The 19591-nt window shown below is 33.8% G+C and overlaps 1 protein-coding gene across 1 annotated transcript in view; it reads right to left on the bottom strand.

Annotated features, from left to right (window-relative positions):
- The window catches only part of LOC123677403 (protein artichoke), a 294809-nt gene extending 287600 nt beyond the window's left edge, over positions 1–7209 (bottom strand). The window contains exon 1 of the mRNA XM_045613900.1: positions 6956–7209. The gene's annotated coding sequence lies outside the window, so the exon portion shown is untranslated. The remainder of the gene's footprint in view (positions 1–6955) is intronic.
- Positions 7210–19591: the final 12382 nt, after the last annotated feature.

Raw genomic sequence — 19591 nt, 5'->3', positions numbered from 1 at the left:
AAATATTACAATTTTTTTTTTTCGAAATTCTGCTTGAATTTTCATAGATTCTGATATCGACATGAAATTTCACATTGAACTTGAAGTTGCTATCATACTTCTATAAGAAGAATTTCGAATCGATCTGATCTGTCATTATGGATATATGAGGTTGTTTTTTACATTCTAGGATTCTCATAGAGCTATCAACACGGAATTTCGCCCGAAGCTCAAAATTGATCGGTTTTGATGTCACAAAAATATTGTGGGAATTTATTTTCTTCTTTAATTTCAAATGGTTTCTGATAATGTAACCACCTTAAAGTTCTGCAAGGTTTTTATTTCACATTTAACTGCTGGAGATTATTTTAATTGAATATGTAGATTTGAAATTATCAAGTAAGTCATATTTTTATTGGCCAAATACATATTTTGCCCATCAACGTACTCAACGTTAAAATAAAAATGTGATGTTTCTAGGTTCCTTTATCCGAGAGTCATCGAGTTCACAGCCACACGGACTCAATCGAATTTGAGGAGAGCTCAAGAATTGTCACAAACCACAAGACGCTACTGGATGATAATGTAATATGAAACTATCAAAAAATAAGTTTGAAAACCATAAATTTCATATGTTCCTCTGGAAGCTAGACCACCTTTGAATGTGAAAGAGAAAATCATAAACTGTGAACGTATCCAGATATTTATCACATTCCGCTGACAACTTTATTCTAGTCTATTAGTCAGTCTATTTCCGTATTTTCTTGGAGTTGTGAAACGCTCTTTAGTCACCCAATTATAGAGCCGTTCGGGCTTTAATGGTCTTTAATTGGATATTGTCTTCTGAAAAATCCTAATCCATTTTCAACACAAAATAGTGGAAAATCATATATCAAAAATTACCACATGTATATGCTAAAATCTCCAGCGAATTAAAGTGGTGCAGTGGTTAGTACTGCGTACTCCTGAGCCTAAGTTTGGCAGTCCAGCCTGGCAACAAAATTTTTGGTTACAGGAAATAGTCTGTCATTCTCTGTTGACTGTGTTGTGCCTGAAGCGGCAATAGGAGGCAGATACAAAGCCTACACAGAATATAACCGATTCTCCTCATTCTAAGATCTAAACTTGTGTCTCTGAAGTCTATGAGGATTGGAATAGAGAAATTAAGAAAATAATAAAGGTTTATAAATCAAATAATTTGACAACTTTGTGTCTAATCCTTCACAATAATATATCTGTATGATATATTCAGTTTATTTTTGTCTTGGAATATATTCCAATTCTAAAAATGACAAATTTAATAATCAACCAAAAGAAAAATTCAAAATGACTAAAACTGTACAAATTGAGTAAACGGTTAATAAATTGAACAACTAAATTAACATAAAGACAGACGTACGTTTCGGAATTTTTGTATTTAATAATACAATTTTTCCTCATCAGTGCCTTATAGTTCAACGGAATTATTAAATTTGTCATTTTTAGAATTGGAATATATTCCAAGACAAAAATAAACTGAATATATCATACAGATATATTATTGTGAAGGATTAGACACAAAGTTGTCAAATTATTTGATTTATATTAAATATCCTTCATCAAGAAGACTCATTAAACTTTTATAATTTGATGTAATCATTTATTGATTAGAGAGTCAGTATCAACCAATTGATAAATTTAAAATTTCTGAAATTGTTTATTCAATTGTAAATGTCGATTTGTATATGTATTTCAAAAGAATAACAATAAAGAAATCTATGACTACCTTAGGTAATGGCTTGTTCTGTGAATCCTCACCTGAGCAACCGATACTGTTTAGTTAGTTTGTAGTTTCTTACTTGCAATTTTGTTGAGGTAGATATACACGTGGTAAGTTTGTAAATTTAATAATTCCGTTGAACTATAAGGCACTGATGAGGAAAAATTGTATTATTAAATACAAAAATTCCGAAACGTACGTCTGTCTTTATGTTAATTTAGTTGTTCAATTTATTAACCGTTTACTCAATTTGTACAGTTTTAGTCATTTTGAATTTTTCTTTTGGTTGATTATTAAATTTGTCATTTTTAGAATTGGAATATATTCCAAGACAAAAATAAACTGAATATATCATACAGATATATTATTGTGAAGGATTAGACACAAAGTTGTCAAATTATTTGATTTATATTAAATATCCTTCATCAAGAAGACTCATTAAACTTTTATAATTTGATGTAATCATTTATTGATTAGAGAGTCAGTATCAACCAATTGATAAATTTAAAATTTCTGAAATTGTTTATTCAATTGTAAATGTCGATTTGTATATGTATTTCAAAAGAATAACAATGAAGAAATCTATGACTACCTTAAGTAATGGCTTGTTCTGTGAATCCTCACCTGAGCAACCGATACTGTTTAGTTAGTTTGTAGTTTCTTACTTGCAATTTTGTTGAGGTAGATATACACGTGGTAAGTTTGTAAATTTAATAATTCCGTTGAACTATAAGGCACTGATGAGGAAAAATTGTATTATTAAATACAAAAATTCCGAAACGTACGTCTGTCTTTATGTTAATTTAGTTGTTCAATTTATTAACCGTTTACTCAATTTGTACAGTTTTAGTCATTTTGAATTTTTCTTTTGGTTGATTATTAAATTTGTCATTTTTAGAATTGGAATATATTCCAAGACAAAAATAAACTGAATATATCATACAGATATATTATTGTGAAGGATTAGACACAAAGTTGTCAAATTATTTGATTTATATTAAATATCCTTTATCAAGAAGACTCATTGAACTTTTATAATTTGATGTAATCATTTATTGATTAGAGAGTCAGTATCAACCAATTGATAAATTTAAAATTTCTGAAATTGTTTATTCAATTGTAAATGTCGATTTGTATATGTATTTCAAAAGAATAACAATGAAGAAACCTATGACTACCTTAGGTAATGGCTTGTTCTGTGAATCCTCACCTGAGCAACCGATACTGTTTAGTTAGTTTGTAGTTTCTTACTTGCAATTTTGTTGAGGTAGATATACACGTGGTAAGTTTGTAAATTTAATAATTCCGTTGAGCTATAAGGCACTGATGAGGAAAAATTGTATTATTAAATACAAAAATTCCGAAACGTACGTCTGTCTTTATGTTAATTTAGTTGTTCAATTTATTAACCGTTTACTCAATTTGTACAGTTTTAGTCATTTTGAATTTTTCTTTTGGTTGATTATTAAATTTGTCATTTTTAGAATTGGAATATATTCCAAGACAAAAATAAACTGAATATATCATACAGATATATTATTGTGAAGGATTAGACACAAAGTTGTCAAATTATTTGATTTATATTAAATATCCTTCATCAAGAAGACTCATTGAACTTTTATAATTTGATGTAATCATTTATTGATTAGAGAGTCAGTATCAACCAATTGATAAATTTAAAATTTCTGAAATTGTTTATTCAATTGTAAATGTCGATTTGTATATGTATTTCAAAAGAATAACAATGAAGAAATCTATGACTACCTTAGGTAATGGCTTGTTCTGTGAATCCTCACCTGAGCAACCGATACTGTTTAGTTAGTTTGTAGTTTCTTACTTGCAATTTTGTTGAGGTAGATATACACGTGGTAAGTTTGTAAATTTAATAATTCCGTTGAACTATAAGGCACTGATGAGGAAAAATTGTATTATTAAATACAAAAATTCCGAAACGTACGTCTGTCTTTATGTTAATTTAGTTGTTCAATTTATTAACCGTTTACTCAATTTGTACAGTTTTAGTCATTTTGAATTTTTTTTTTGGTTGATTATTAAATTTGTCATTTTTAGAATTGGAATATATTCCAAGACAAAAATAAACTGAATATATCATACAGATATATTATTGTGAAGGATTAGACACAAAGTTGTCAAATTATTTGATTTATATTAAATATCCTTCATCAAGAAGACTCATTAAACTTTTATAATTTAATAAAGGTTTAATGAGTCTACTTGGATGGAGGCAATGTATCAAAAATATCAAATTCAATTATGATATTAAAATCGGTTATAAAAATTAAATTAAATTCTCTTAAATCGTTATTTCAACTATAAATGCTGATTTGTATATCCATTTCAAAGAAGAGGACAACAACAGATCTAAAACTACCTGTTAGGATTTCTATCTTCGTAAATTCTACCAGAAAAACAGTTTCTTTCAGTGAGCAAAGGTGTCCTTGAATTCTAGTTAGTATAACAAGTTGTGAGTTTGTAAATTCGGTTAGTTTTTTGAACTGCAAGAGAATAATGAGGAAAAATTGTTTGAAAAAATACAAACATTCCGAAAAGGATGTTTGTCTTGACCAAACATTCCGAAAAGGATGTTTGTCTTGGTGTTCATTTAGTTATATTGGTGTTGTTGGGTACAGTTTTGAATAATTCACTTTACTTGTGGTTGGTTTTGAAATTGAGCCAGTTGGTAATGTATTTCCAGATAAAAGATATATCAGATAGTGAAGGTTTTGGCACAATTATATCATAATTTTGATTTTGAACTAAGAAAACATTGAATCCTTAACTCTGACGAGAAGTCTTCAAAAGTCCAAATTAACTGTTGCGCTCTTGCTCCAGGTGAACAGGGAGGTAATCATCATTCTTCTTCAATGATTTGTCGTCAGAATAAATTAAAGAACGGAATGCGCTAGAAAAAAGGTTCAATATATCTATCTTGAATTTGTCAGTGAGAAAAATCCGTAAGATGACCCGAGAGTGAAAGTTATATAAAATTTTGTTTTTTCAATATTTGGAAAAACTTCCGATCGCAACAAAATTCAGCAATCACTTCCATAATGATGAAACTTACGGTCATTCAATATTTCTGTAAAATATTGAATCTATCCGTCAGATTTCAATGAGATTCTCAAAAAGTGAAATTAGGGAGCACCTATTCTTCAAACTGAGATAGATCTACAACATGATTGTGGATAGAAGGTCTTGATTACACCTCATTGCTTTCCGCATTTCTCGAACAGTGGTTACCTGAAGAGAACGCTTCATAATTTCGTAACAATATCTGTATTTTTCGAATTGTTGGCCAGACATGGTCTCAAACGATTAGGTTTGAAAATTCTGCTCTAAATTTTTTTCAGAACTTCCGCAAACAGTTCAGATAAAGAAATAGTCGTTACCACTCAGAATTTTGACTGTTCAACGTTGCTCTAAAGCTGTAGTAGCCACAAGTCTTATTATTGCGAAGAAATATACGAACCTTTGTTTTGAAGTGCTATGAGAACGAACAATTTTTGTTGGAAGATCCGTAGGTCGACTTTTTTTCTGTTTCGGATGTCAACGCAAGCAAATTTTTCAACGTTCAGATATTTATGTGGAATCGAATGTGTACTGGTGGAACCCTCATCACATGATGTGTTGCATGAAGTTCCTACGTTATTCCATAAAGTCCTTTTTAGTGGTATAAGAGAATTTAAGGATACTATGAATAGAGTAAATGAATAGTGTATTGAAAATCAGCTTGTGATTAATAATGATAAGACCCAATGTATTATTTTCAAGACTGAAAGACCAAATCGCTACTACCCAAAAAGCATAACCTACCGAAATACTGTAGTATCAATCAGTGAATGTGTTAAGTTTCTGGGAGTTCATATAGATAGTTTCATGAAATATCATTGCCATGTAGAAGAAGTTAAGGATTCTTAGAGATCAAGTTGATGTTGATGTATTAAGAACGGTTTACTATGCTATGTTTCACTCACAATTAAGTTATGTCATCATATTTTGGGGATGCAGTTCTGGAGCTCATCAGATTATGAGAACACAAAAATCGGCCTTGAGAGTAATATTCCGTCTAGGTTTCAGGGAATCATGTCGTGGTAAGTTCAAGCAAAATAACATTTTGACTATCTACGGATTGTACATTTATAAAATCTTGATGTTCATGCATAAATACCAGCATTATTTCTGTAGTCATTCAAATGTTAATAACATTTGAAGAATAAATCCATTTAATTTTCCGGTTCATTCTTTGTCTTTAACTGAAAAGGGACCGGCATATATGGGTATTAAACTGTTTAACAGTTTACCAGTGAACATTCAAAGGTTATATAGTCATGGGTCTTTCGGGAGGTCTCTTTATTGTTTTCTTTTACATATTGAGCCACGTTGAAGATTTTTATTGTTCAAGTAGGGATAATGTAGTCAATATTTGAATTTTCTTTTTGTGTTCTTTTTTTTTTGGATGACCTGTTTTCCTCTCTACTTTGTAAATATGGGAAATCAATAAAATATTGTTATTGTTATTATATAAATTTTTGCACAGCATCATGTTTTTTGGCACAAAAACTGATTTTGAATGGTGTTTCCGAAATTCGTCCACGATAAAAGTCACTATACTACCAATAACAGTGGATTTGCTTGGTACTTAATCGTCAAAAGTCGAAGTGAGTGCATCGATGCTTTGTTATTGTGTTAATCTGCGTCGACACTTATGAAAATTATTGCGAGAAGATATTCAGGAGTTCATTCCATTGACGGGATTAATTTTTCTAGTCACTGCAAAAAAAATTTGCGCTCGAATATTAAAACGTTCAAGTTCGTCTATGCTGAAAAATGCTTTACAATGGTAACATAGTTTTTGACGTTCAGTCATCAGGGTTCTCAATTGCCGAAAAATGAAAGGTAACCCCGAGCTACATGTAACATAAAAACTCAAATGTTCATGCTGATTTTCCAGAGGATCGTATCCACAGATTTTCTGGATGAACTTGCCGACAACAATGGTATCATAATAAATTATATCCCATACATAATCATATCCAGTAATTTGGTACACAACGACCAAATCAATGGACTATCACTCTAAAGCAGCCAACACCATGTCAAAGTTTTTCTCTTTTCAAATATTCATCATTAGCAAATCTCGCAACCATTTCGAATGCCTACCAAAGGTAGGTAAAACATGTGAATCAAGTAACCCACCTGTGACAAGTTGTTGCCCAAGCAACTGCAACCAACGAATCACAACGTCGGCAAAGCACCAAGGCTCGCAACAAGTTCCACAAAACGTAAGGTCAACCACCAAACAAAAAGCACAGGTAAACGGCTTAAAGCGACCCGAACGTCGCTCTCAACGCGAATACCACGCAAAAGTGAGCACCGGCGTCTGCGAGTGGAGGCGACGCGACGCTGTCTGCCGGGAGTGCCGTAACCTACTGCGGACGGAGACGCCGATTTAGGTAGCGGCGACGCTGGCCGCGTCGAGAGCGGCAGCGCAAGTTGATGCAATTGTGGCTATTAGCGGGCGACAATAGATAATAACAAGGCATTCTTTGATGTCTCCCTTTCTGCGTTTTTTTCATCTCGGCATCATCGGACTGTGTCGGTGTTAATTGTGAGGTTATGGTGTGTGGCGGAAAGCGACTTGTGGGAGGGGAAGCTGTTTTTGTTGTTTTCGAATAATGAGGTTTCTGATTATTTATTGAATTTTTTGACATCGAAGGATGTATGAATTCAAACGTGGACATACTTTTGTGTCATCATTTCACCTAACGACACCAAGGTTTCTACCTTTCACTTCACCATGAGGTCGTACTAACATTTTTTTTATGGAGCAGGTAGAATCCTCATAGCAACTACCTCATTAAAAGTTGAATTACCCTTACTCATCAAACCTAACCTGGCGTTTGGAATACACTAGTCACAGACTCTTATCTATCTTATGAAACCTCGAACAGTGTAAGACTTTAAGGACCAGTTCTAAATCCATGCAAAAAGGCTTATGTTTATGAATAGATATGTTTATGATTATAAAAAAACGGGCTTCGCCATTTTTGGCGAAGATCGCTTTTTTAGGAAGTCACATTTAAAGGGAGATCGAAAGTGGCTCCGGTTTCATAAACTTAATCTTACCGCCTCTAGGAGAAAGATTTTTTCTATTCGTACTATCAAGTTTCCTAGAATTGACTATTCTGAGAACTAGGGATTTATCGCTTGCGTTTGGTAATATTTCATACAAATTGGAACTTAATTGACAAAAAAAAGAAAAACGAAGAAAGAAGTAAACGAAGGTACCTACCTAATTTCAAATTTTCAAATAAGATAATTTGAGGGATAAGAGCGTGGTAAAAGAGTATTAGGCTGAAGTAACGCAAAAGAATGAATGGAATGAAATTCAGTGCGGAAAAGAATCTTGAAGAATTATGGTATAACTTCAAAACAGTACTAGAGGAGTCAGTTATGGAAGTATTTGGTAGCATAAAAATTTGTAAGAACGAAAAATCATACGAGAATATGAATGCAAAGAATCACTTAAAAGAAAAAAAATTTGGCATAAATACTTACGAATAGATCATATACCTGGGATATAAAGAAAAAAGGGAACTTGTGAAGAAATCTGTGAGGAAGCAGAAGAGGAAGAGCTGGAAGGAGTTTGGGGAAAGAATGCAAGGGACATTCAAAATTATTTTATAGAGTATTGAAGAATCTGAGACTGGGTGAGCAGATTGGAAATTCATCTGTCAGGTCCAAAAAAGGATTATTATTGACTAAAGATCAAGAGATAATGTCTAGGTGGAGGGAAAATTTCATGGTATCACTGAAAGGAGACGATCGAGTGGGATTGGCTGATGAAAGAACATAGAATCGATGTGAAGACGAAGAAGAAAGCCAAATAAGAATTGATGCAGTTAATGAGGTAATAAAATAATTAAAAATGTAAAAACATCCGAAAAAGATCAAATAACGCCTACGATACTGAAGAATAAAGAGAAACAAGTAATACATTTCAAAAAGAAATCTGTCGTGGATCATTAAGAAGATACCAGAGGATTGGAAAATGGCATTGGTTGTACCGACATTCAAAAAAGGTGATAAGAAGGAATATAACAACTATAGGGAAAATAAATCAAATGAGTTTAGCGCTGAAAGTATGTGAAATATTTCAGAAAAGAGACTAAGTAATTATATTGAAGAAAAAATGGAATCCGTCCAAAGTAGATTCATGAAAGGCAAAATTGTATAAGACTAGACAGGTTTGGAAAATTCACTCGGAACCATGGAAACATCGCGGATCTTGAAGGTATAGTCCTATCTTCAAAGACAACAATGAATTAATTCATTGTCTCCTGAATTAATTCACCACCAAAATACCATTTTATTACTTGAATTTCTCCTTGTAAACAGAACATAATTAATTTTCAAACCGATATGATCTAACGCAAAATCACGTGGATTGAGATTGATTACTGATTCCATCGCGTACGCAGGTCGAGAGACTTCAGACCCGAATAACAGATCTCCCACTACGCTTGCCAGTAGCCGTTCACGATGACCAGATTTTTATTGGATATGTCACCGCACTCATGTTTTTGATTCTTTCACTGTTCCATTGGAGCCAGAGGAACTTGGAGATTTGTACGCTAAATCCCATAATTCTGAGTGAATTTTCCAAACATGTATATTTTCAGTTAAACAAATTATGAAGAAATTGAGGAAAACTGGAAAAACTGCGATTTTTTCGAAAATCCTTGTGGAGGCTTTTGATAGAGTGAGGAGAGAAAAAATGTGGAAAATATTGAAGAAGAGAGGAATCACAGAACAACTTGTGCAATCCATATAAAGTATATACAGGGAAATTTTTAATTGTCTCATATACATATTGATATTGAGATCCGAATGTTTCCAGACCAAAGAAGGACTAGGACAAGGTGGAGTACTGAGCACGGTTTTTCTCATCGTATTTCTGGATGAGACCATTAAGGAAACTAAAGACAAAATGAAGAATTCTGACAGTTGGACACAGGAAGATGAGGAAGGTGGGGCTTCGCTGTTTGCTTTCGCAGATGGCAATGTACAAAGTGGGAATTAATAAGGTTATGGTGATTGCGGAAATAAAGGAAGATGAAGATGTGCAAATAACAATAGAGAATGAGTTAATTTAAGTCAATGACTTCACATAGGCATTTAGGTGTAGACATGGATAACAGTGATGGATAAGAGAGGGATATTGAAAAAAAAATGTTGTTGTTTGCTCTCAATAAAAAATACAAAAAATAGAAAAAGGGAAATAAAAGGAAAAAAATGACGGTTTATAAATGTATATTCAGATCAGTACTTATTTATGGATGTGCATATGTAACTTGTTGAACTCCGTTGCGGAGGGCGCGACATCAAAACACGTTGAAGCGTAATTTACAATTTTAACGAACATCAGTTCTGTAAAAAATGTCCTGAACGGACATTATACCACCGGCCAACATTCGAACATACGAATAATTTAAAAAAAAATTAGGACATCACTCACGTGAAGCTTCTGAGTACTCGTCATTCATTCACCAATCGTAGACCTAGGAAAATATGAACTATTGTCAAGATTGCTGTATCTTTCAAATGACGAGTGAAAAATAGTCTCTAGAGTGAATTTAGCGTATTAATAGTGCCTCACTGTAATTTTCTGTAAAAACTTGTTTCATTCCAAGTTAAATGAAAATATGTATCCAACAACATAACACTGCACTTTGCATGTCGAGTTATATGCATTTTTTTCACCCTTATATGATTGATGTTACTCCACAGCTTGTGGAAACTGATGTTAGCACGTAATGAATATTAAAATCGACTTTTCATTTATCTACATTATTTTTCATCAAAATATTATACGTGATAGATATATTGAATGACCATATTCTTGATAATTGCATTTTCTGCGAACTCCATTGAACTGGGTTCTGTCTATTTTTGGTCCACTATGAATAATTTCATGGCATCACATAAACTCACACATATGGAACTTCATTAAAATCGTTGATTTAATTTTGGAACTTGTTGCATACATGATGAACGTGTTGAATATTGTTGTTTGAGGTTGCATATTATGCGGAAGTCATGCCATCATCAGGTAATTAAAACATCTCTACCACGTTGAGGAGGCTTTTTGCGGAGCCAAGTAGTTTCTGAATGAGAGATGCACGTTTGAAATCGATTCGAGCATTTCTTGGTGGACTAGAGTTTTTCATCAGATTGTCTCAATTTTTTTTTTTTACTAGGCACATAACTAGTGGCGTACTGCAAGAACGCTTCAGGTATAATTTTTTTCATAAAAGTTTATTGAGTCTACTTGATGAAGAATATTCAATGTAGAATTGGAATTTCAACACAAAAATAAACCAAATACATCATAAATATATATATTGTGAAAGAAAAGATACAAATTTTCGATATTATAATTTTTTTTCTTATTTACACGTCTCATCTGCTGTTTTGTTTAAGAGTTTCTTGTTCGATGTTTGTGAATGATATCAAGCTTTCTGCTCCTGCGCCAGTCATCACAATAATATAGAAAGATTTAAATACACTACCTTCAAATCTTGATATATGTATCGTTCTTCACATATATGAAAAAAAAATACGCGTCTTTGCTAAACTTTGGCTGGCCGCCAGCTAGATAAGACTTCCTTTCAGAACGATCTTGACGTTGCTCTTTCCAGTGATTAGAGTTAATCTGAGTATCTACGCCCAGAACATGTGTGCTGCAGCCTCCAAAACAATTAATTATCCCAGAAGAATTTGTATATTGTTAACCAAAAGTATGAAGCAAGATTCGTAAAATCTATGTTCAGCATTTCGGAACTTTTCGTACCGTTCTGTATTTGAAAAATGCCTTTTTCAACAAATTTTCTAATAGAGCAAGAGCCAGATCTCCGTTATTTTATAAAAGCTGAAAGTTTTTCTGACCAGGTCTCCTACACCTGTAAAGCGAGAATAAAATTGTACTCAAACAGAAAATTAAATCAGACAATAATTGAATTCAAATACTCATTTCTGGTATAAAAGCATCTCTCAACTATAAGTGGTTCCACTTGTTTTCGGAAACTTTTGTCTTCAGTCTATCAACAGATGAGATAAAAGTTTAGCACCGCTGTATGGCGGAGACTGCTGATATTTGGTTTGATACATGCCTTGGTGAAACAAAGAGTTTCTTTAGGTCTGGTATAATATTCGAAACATTTTATCATTGAATTCAAGTTTTTTTATATACAGCAGGAACCTCAAGCTGTATATATTTTCAGGACTCCCTTGGTTTACGATTGAAAATGTGACGAATTTTTCTTTTCTGTACCACAAAGACTGCATTGATGTCAGACGCTTCACCCCACATAATTACATTTTAATTCAGGTTAGAGTACACCAGAGAATATTATACTCGAACAACGAGTTCAAAGGCAATATATTTCTTAAAGCTCTTATAGCATAATAAGAACTACGAACGTTATCAGAATGGTTCCTCCCTTCAAGAGTGAATAGCTACCTCATACAGCTTGTGACAAAAAATCTTTAATTCTCTGATAAATTATGTATTATGAGATAGTTCCTGATAATGTATTAACGTTGAGCTGTTTCTATTAAAAAAAAACGGACCTTCAAACGAAAAAAAGGCATGGTGTATTTTTAGTCACAAATAGAACGAGCAATTAAAAAACTGATTTTAATTTTGATATATCTCAGTGGCATCCAATTTTTGTTCGAAACATTGATTGCAATGAATAAATAGTTCTCAAAAATTATAATGAAAAAATAAAAGTTAAACAGTTTGATTCAAAATTAAATATGATGTACCAAAATTTCAGGGGCCTATTTTTCAGGTCAAATAATACTTTCTTTTCCATAAACATGTTTCTGCAAACGCTTCGTTATCGAACTACAGACCGATTCTTTTTTAGTTCTTTCTTCATAGCTCTTTCATTGATATTATTATTATTTTGTTATTAAACTTATTATTATGATTGAATACAGAGTAGAGGCTTGCTATAAAAAACACTAAAAAATACTCATACCTATACATACATATCATTGAAGAAATAACTAAATATATATATATTGACTTATTTGGTATAGGTGACCGAATTCATTCCAGTGAAATACAGTGAAATAGACTTGAGAATGGCTACAACCAATAGTCGAAACGTCGCCATTGCTGCATAAAAATGAAGAGGCAGAACAAGAAATAACTAAATAACAGATGTAATATACTAAAACTAAAAAAAACTTAACAAGTAATATACTAAAACTAAAAAAAAACTAAATAACATTAAAAATTCCAGAAATCAAAGAGCACAGACAAAATTTTTTAACACCGACACACTTCACTGAAAGTTAACCTGAAATGTCCCATGATAAAACTAACTAAGGGCTGTACGAAATCCAAGGAAGAAACCAAACTATCATCGTTGAAGAGAATAAGGTCCAGCAAATATGAAATCTGATTATGACGAAATATAGTGGATTGATTGACAACTTGGTGGAGATGGTAGTTCTTCATCATATCGATGAATCAGCTCGAAGGCAAGTATTGATTGGAGGTCTTGTAAGGGCCACTTGACGTCACTCATGTTGAAATCGTTTTCTTCTGAAGCCCTCTTTCATCCAGTGTCGGACATAGGCCTCTTCCAGTTTTTTCCATGCTTTTCTGTCTTTTGCTGTTCTCGTCCATTGCTTGCCGGCTACATCGTCTATCCATCTTCTTCTCGGCCTTCCCATGATTTTTTTCATCTCTCGAGGTCTCCAAAACGTCACTTTGTGTGACGATCTGATCTCTCCTTGAAACCACCAGCGATAAATTTTTAAATTTCTTGCATTGGATATTCCTCTGCCCAGAGAGAAGCCAGGTTTATGTACTAGACTGTCCACTACTCGAAGTGAGCTACAAGCTCCCTGATGAAGAAACACCAAGACCAAGAATTCATTCCATATTTACCAAAGGAGTCTTAGTAAAACAAAAATTATGGGGCGAATAAGGCATTGAACCCTGAAAAAATTTCTCCCTGTAGCTTGTTACAATCACTTGGTATACTGGATGATGTAAACCCTAAAACGCAACATATATTTCGAATTTGATCTCAATATTTCAAAAACTGAAAGAGCTATACAGAAAAACAAAAAGAAAATTTGAAACTCTCTGTAGTTCGATAACGAAGCATTCGCGGACTCATTTTTGTGGAAGAAAAGTCTCATTCTGGCCAGAAAAAGCGCCCCTAAAATCTGGAAACTGAATTTTGAATCACCCTGTATAGCAAACTGTCATTTGGTCATAGTTATACCCAAAAAAAACCTTCACCTGACCAAAGCACCTATGACGACGCTAACAGCTATGCATCCCTCCTCCTGCCAACTAGGCAACATCGATCAAGTGAGGACGGGAGTCAGGAGCGAAGGGTCGCCCTTGAACCTCCAGCAATTCAGTATGTTAGTACACAGAATCGCCGCATCCACTCCGAAACCAATATTAGCTCATTTAACGAACCCTGGATAATCTGGGAACCGCCAATGCATGAACCGCACAATATTTCACACGTAATGGATGACAAATTTACCTTCTTAAAGGCTGGAGGGGGGGTGCGAAAGGGATGCATTTCCGATATTGGATTTATGGCTGTGCGACATGTGGTTACGATGTTTTGCCCCGTTCCACTCGTTAAGTTTCACGATCTTCAGCTTGTCATAATTGATGGGCCACATTTCGGTTTATTATACAGATGAGGAAACATATTTTAGGTGTAACACGCGTATCTTGTTTCTAATTAGTGGAATGTGTGCTTGGTGTTTCCAATTCGTGCGATATTAATCTTGAAATATTGAGTTGGAATACTTGATGATGAATCTGTAGGTTTTGGGTCTGAAGTCTGGAATTCCGCTTTGAGTTCATTACAGCTGTGTGCAATGAAGAATGTTATCCAAAGTTATTTTTCAATTCGAGTTCGATCTTTAATTTCTGTTGCACCGCACGTTAAACTAACTACTACCAGATTAAACTGACTTTTCAAAATGGATGGATTTTTTGTCGCTAAAAATATAACTCTACTTTCATAACTTGGGATTCACTGCTTAGCTTGATATTCAAGCTACTTGCCTAAGCTCAAGCTCAAGTAGCTTGAGCTTGACTTGAAATCAACTCAAGTTCGAGTCAATTAGTAGTTTTTCAATGTCAAGTCAAGTACTTGAAGAATAAATACTTGACTTGATATTGAAATACTACTACTTGAGTTGATTTCAAGTCAAGCTCAAGCTACTTGAGCGTGAGCTTGAGGCAAGTACCTTGAATATCAAGCCAAGCCGTGAATCACTATTTATAACCTATGATATAGTTGAGTTCTGTGTTAAGGTGGAGTAAAAAGAAATCCGTTATTTTTTCAATAGATGGCTTCAATTATCTGGATCTTGCGTTGTATTGGGTTCCACTGGTTGGCGTCAGAAGATCACCCAGGTGGCTGAAAATGTGAGCAGTGGTTATGGTCTTGAAACCGTAGCAGCCAATCATGCGCAATTTTGGTTTCGTCTTTTCCGTTCCGGTAATTTCTATGTAAAAGATGCACCACGCACTGGAAGCTCAATTGTCGAAAATATCTATGAAATCATGGACATTGTCGAGTCCAACAGTCATGTGAGCACTGATTCGATTGACCAAAAACTACTGATTGCACAAAAAAACCATTTAGAACCATTCGCATAAGGCTGGTAAGAGCTCGAAATATGGGTATCACACAAGCGCAAACAAACCTCATGACCCGAATTTCCATCTGGAAATGGCAGCTGAATCGCAACAAAATTGACCCATTTTTGAAGCGGTTAATGACTGGCGATGGAAAGTGGAATACTTACGACAACGTCAAGCGAAAACGGTCAAGGTTGAAACGCGATAGTGGCCTCAGTGGCCAAACTAGGATTGACGGCCAGGAAGGATTTGCTGTGTGTTGTGTGTGATTAGCAGTGAATTATTATTAAAATGAGGTGCTCGCTTACAGCACAACTGTTACCTCGGAACTGTACTGGCAAAAATTGCACAGTCTGAATAAAGCAATCACTCAAAAGCAACCAGCTTTGGCCGATAGGAGGGGAATTGTGTGATTTTATCACTGCAGGATAAATTACAAAAGAGGGGAATTGTAATAATTTGCGAATACAATATCCTACATATATCGCTAAAAACAATTGAAGAAAATTTATGTGTTTTCTATGCAGCAGAGTAGTAGATTGACTGCCGCGGCTGATAGTTCATAGTCGAGCGTAGCGAGGTTAGGAATTCAGCCAAGACAGTCAATCTACTTTGCTGACGAGTTAAACACATACTTTTTTCTTCAATTGTTTATAATGATAAATGTAGGATTTTATATTCGCTAGCTATTAGTTTATCAATGAAACTGAGGTAGGAACTTACTGTTAATACTTAACCGATCTCCCTGAGTTCTTCATGATTCAAATATACAATGGACAATAGAGGTTATTAAATATGAAAGTAAAATTATTCATTTGTTCACATTATACCCAAAGACGATAAAGGTATTTAGATTATGCCCTTAGCTTAATGTACTCAATGATCACAATGGTAACTAAATAATAATATCAAAACAACTAACAGGTATGACTTAAAATGTATTATTTTCAGTGGGAGCGATTCGGAAATCCGGAAATATTAAATCCCATCCACAATAGAAGGCTCCCGAGGTATACTAACACCTAATTGCAGTAGTCTAATCGCCTATGCAAATCGAAACAACTGCAGGAAATTTATGTTTTAGCGTACAAAGCTTCTATTCATAAAGTAGGCATAAGCTTTGCTATCCTTAGGGCTGAATCCTTCGAAACTAATCAACTAACTTTATGAAATTCAAGTTGTTTGAAACCACAAATATCCGAGTTATTTGGTCTTTGTGCAGAACTCATTTCAAAGAGGCCAGTAGCCAATTTCTTTCTTGATGTTTGTTCTCGTCAGAAAATAAACAATAACTTGTTGCGGCTTCGAGTTAATCGTAACAATTCTTGTTGGGAATTCAACGCAAGATGAATCCTTGCATGTGGGTTATTCAACCTGACGGAACAACTTGTATGCGGAAAATTCAGGATTCTATTGTATAACGTTAACGATGGTTTGTTGAGAATACTACTCACTATAACAATATTTCAAAAATTCTTCTCATCAAGAATTCTTGGCATTTGCGATTCGTTATAATTGATTACATGAATCATTCGAAAATATCAATAAAAAAGAAATATTAAATTTTAAATTCCAATATTTATTGCGCGATATCATTCAGCTCAAAATGTTCATAAATATTGGAAATGGATATCTTAAAGAGAAAAACCAATTATGTTCCACCGTCCGAAAATTTAATAACTTTCCAAGGAAAAGATCTAGAGACGTGGGGTGACTCGTAAAATTGAGGTTAAATGCGCTGTTAATCAGAGGCGGCTGGTGTCTAAGAGCTGCAGCACAATTCCAGAGAATAAGAGAAGGAGTAGAATTTTCAACAATTTGAGTTGAATTTCTAAGCGGTCGTTCCCAAAACAAATTGCTCTATCATTTGGTCACGATTTTGCGCTAGAAAGATATCAACCGTTAAAATTTAACTCACTGATGTTGTACTCGTTTTCAAATCCGATTATGTCTAATAATCCATCACATCGTGATCTATGGAAGAACGGTTTTCCACTGATCAAGGGATGTTTTTTTGTTTTATGGTTGTTGATTAATTCTTTCTCCTTTAATGAGAAAATTCGTATTATAAAGAAGTTTTCTTTGGGAATAAGTATGCACCCCGGTCCAAATCATGGTGTTCACTAAAAACTACTGACTCTAAGGAACACAAAGACCCCTTCCGCACCTACCTGCCCCCACCATATTCCGAGCAATTAACTGTCAAAACTCGTCAATCGGATCTGCCGCACCCTTCCGATAACCTATCCCTCTTAAAATTGATCATTTAGATCTCAGGTTTTTTTTTAGTTCCTCGGTTTTTGGTTCTCAAGCATCGAATGTTTTCCAATTAAATTAAATTATATTGTATTATATGGTAAGGTTCAGTGTTGGCATGTAACTTATACCTTCTTGTGATTTATTATGTATAGTTATTTTTTATGTTACTTTTTTATCCTTGTAATGAGACCTTTGTGGTCTGTTGGGATATAAATAAATAAATAAATAAATAAATATCGATACCAATTCACTAACTTCGACATACATAACTAGTTATCCAACACCCTATAAGTTACCTTCATATCGACCTTGACTATAAGTATCAACTTACACAACATTGATATTTCCATAATGGTTTATCCAGAATCCCAACATATAGAACTTATAAATCTTGCATTCATAGTTGTAGTGTTTAAGTATCTTTTAGTGTCTAAAATTCCTGAATATTACAGCGGTCCATCTGTCCAGTAGGCTGTCTGTAAACTCGATAACTCTCGACTGGGTAACTCTCCATCTTACGAATGTGTCTTTTTTGAGGAACAACTAAGAACTTGGAATTGTTTAGACATACATAACACTACACATTCTAACTTCACGTTAGTGCTTCTTCTTATTTCTTTCAGAATCGTATGGAAGGTTTGCATTCAAGATACAAGACAATACAATAGTCAGTGAGTTATTAGGTAAATATTGATACCTCCTTCTTACTTCTTACTCGTGATATCTTAGGAAGAAAGAATAGTTCCAACATTTCGATAAAATTCCTTAGAGGAATGGGAATATAGGTGAAAGCTCTCACCTCTAAAGCATAAAATACGTATGAAACAAGGGGTCTACCGACCTCAATGCAGCGTTGTTTCAATTTTATTTATGGGAATTGCTGCAGAATTTTTTGCCCCACACAATTTTGGGTGAATATCAGATAGAATAATCATTGATACAAATCCTTCTGTGCATAGCGTCGTTGTGGGTACATCCTAGATAGGATATCTATAACATGGAACCCATGATTTTTGAGAGCACTGAACAGATCATTTCACGACGTTCATATTTTCGAATTTCGATCCGGAAATGGTCTCAAACGATAAAATTTGACTTGATGACGAAACTGTCATCAAATTAAATTTTATGCCTCTGGCAAGACGTGAACATGATAATTCTGGAACACAAGATCATGAAAACTTGAAATTTTCAGGTTATGTTGGAATCTAGAAAGAGACAGAATGAAGGCATCACACAACAACCTTTTGGTTATTGGAGACAGAAAATATCTAAAGGTACCTTTAATTTTATCAATTGTATTTGTGTTTGTTCTATAAAAACTTAATTCTGATCGAAAATTTGTTTCGAAAGAAATTGTAAAAGTAATAGGGGGTTTCGAAAGTTTTCAAGCATAGGGCCCCGAAAATCGTCGATCAACCACTTACCTATAGATAGGCAAGACAATATTATAAATTCGGATGCATTGTTTTAAGTATCGATAAAATATTTTGTATAGAATAAACGAACTAGTTTCGGTTCGAAAAACCTCACTACTTGGAAACAAAATCATTTTTATGCAGTTGTTCTTCAGTTCAAATAAGGTAATATAAAATGGCTATGTAAATTTAACTCATTAGTTGTCTATATCTTTTAGTAAATATAATTTCGACATAGCAAATAAACGACATAGAACCCTAGAAAATATGCTAGTAATCTGTAGAGTCAAAATTGATAAAGAACAAGCAAGTGGAGGTTATATAAGATTTCATGTACAGATTGCGAATCCTTTTATATAGGTATGACAACGCACAACATGAAGAAAAGATTCACTGAACACCAGAAAAATAGACCTCATTCAGCTCTCGAAGAACATAAGCATAGAACGTATT

This window comes from Harmonia axyridis, chromosome 1, assembly GCF_914767665.1.
Source record: "Harmonia axyridis chromosome 1, icHarAxyr1.1, whole genome shotgun sequence".
Taxonomy (NCBI): domain Eukaryota; kingdom Metazoa; phylum Arthropoda; class Insecta; order Coleoptera; family Coccinellidae; genus Harmonia; species Harmonia axyridis.
This window is presented reverse-complemented; position numbering and strand designations above follow the sequence as displayed.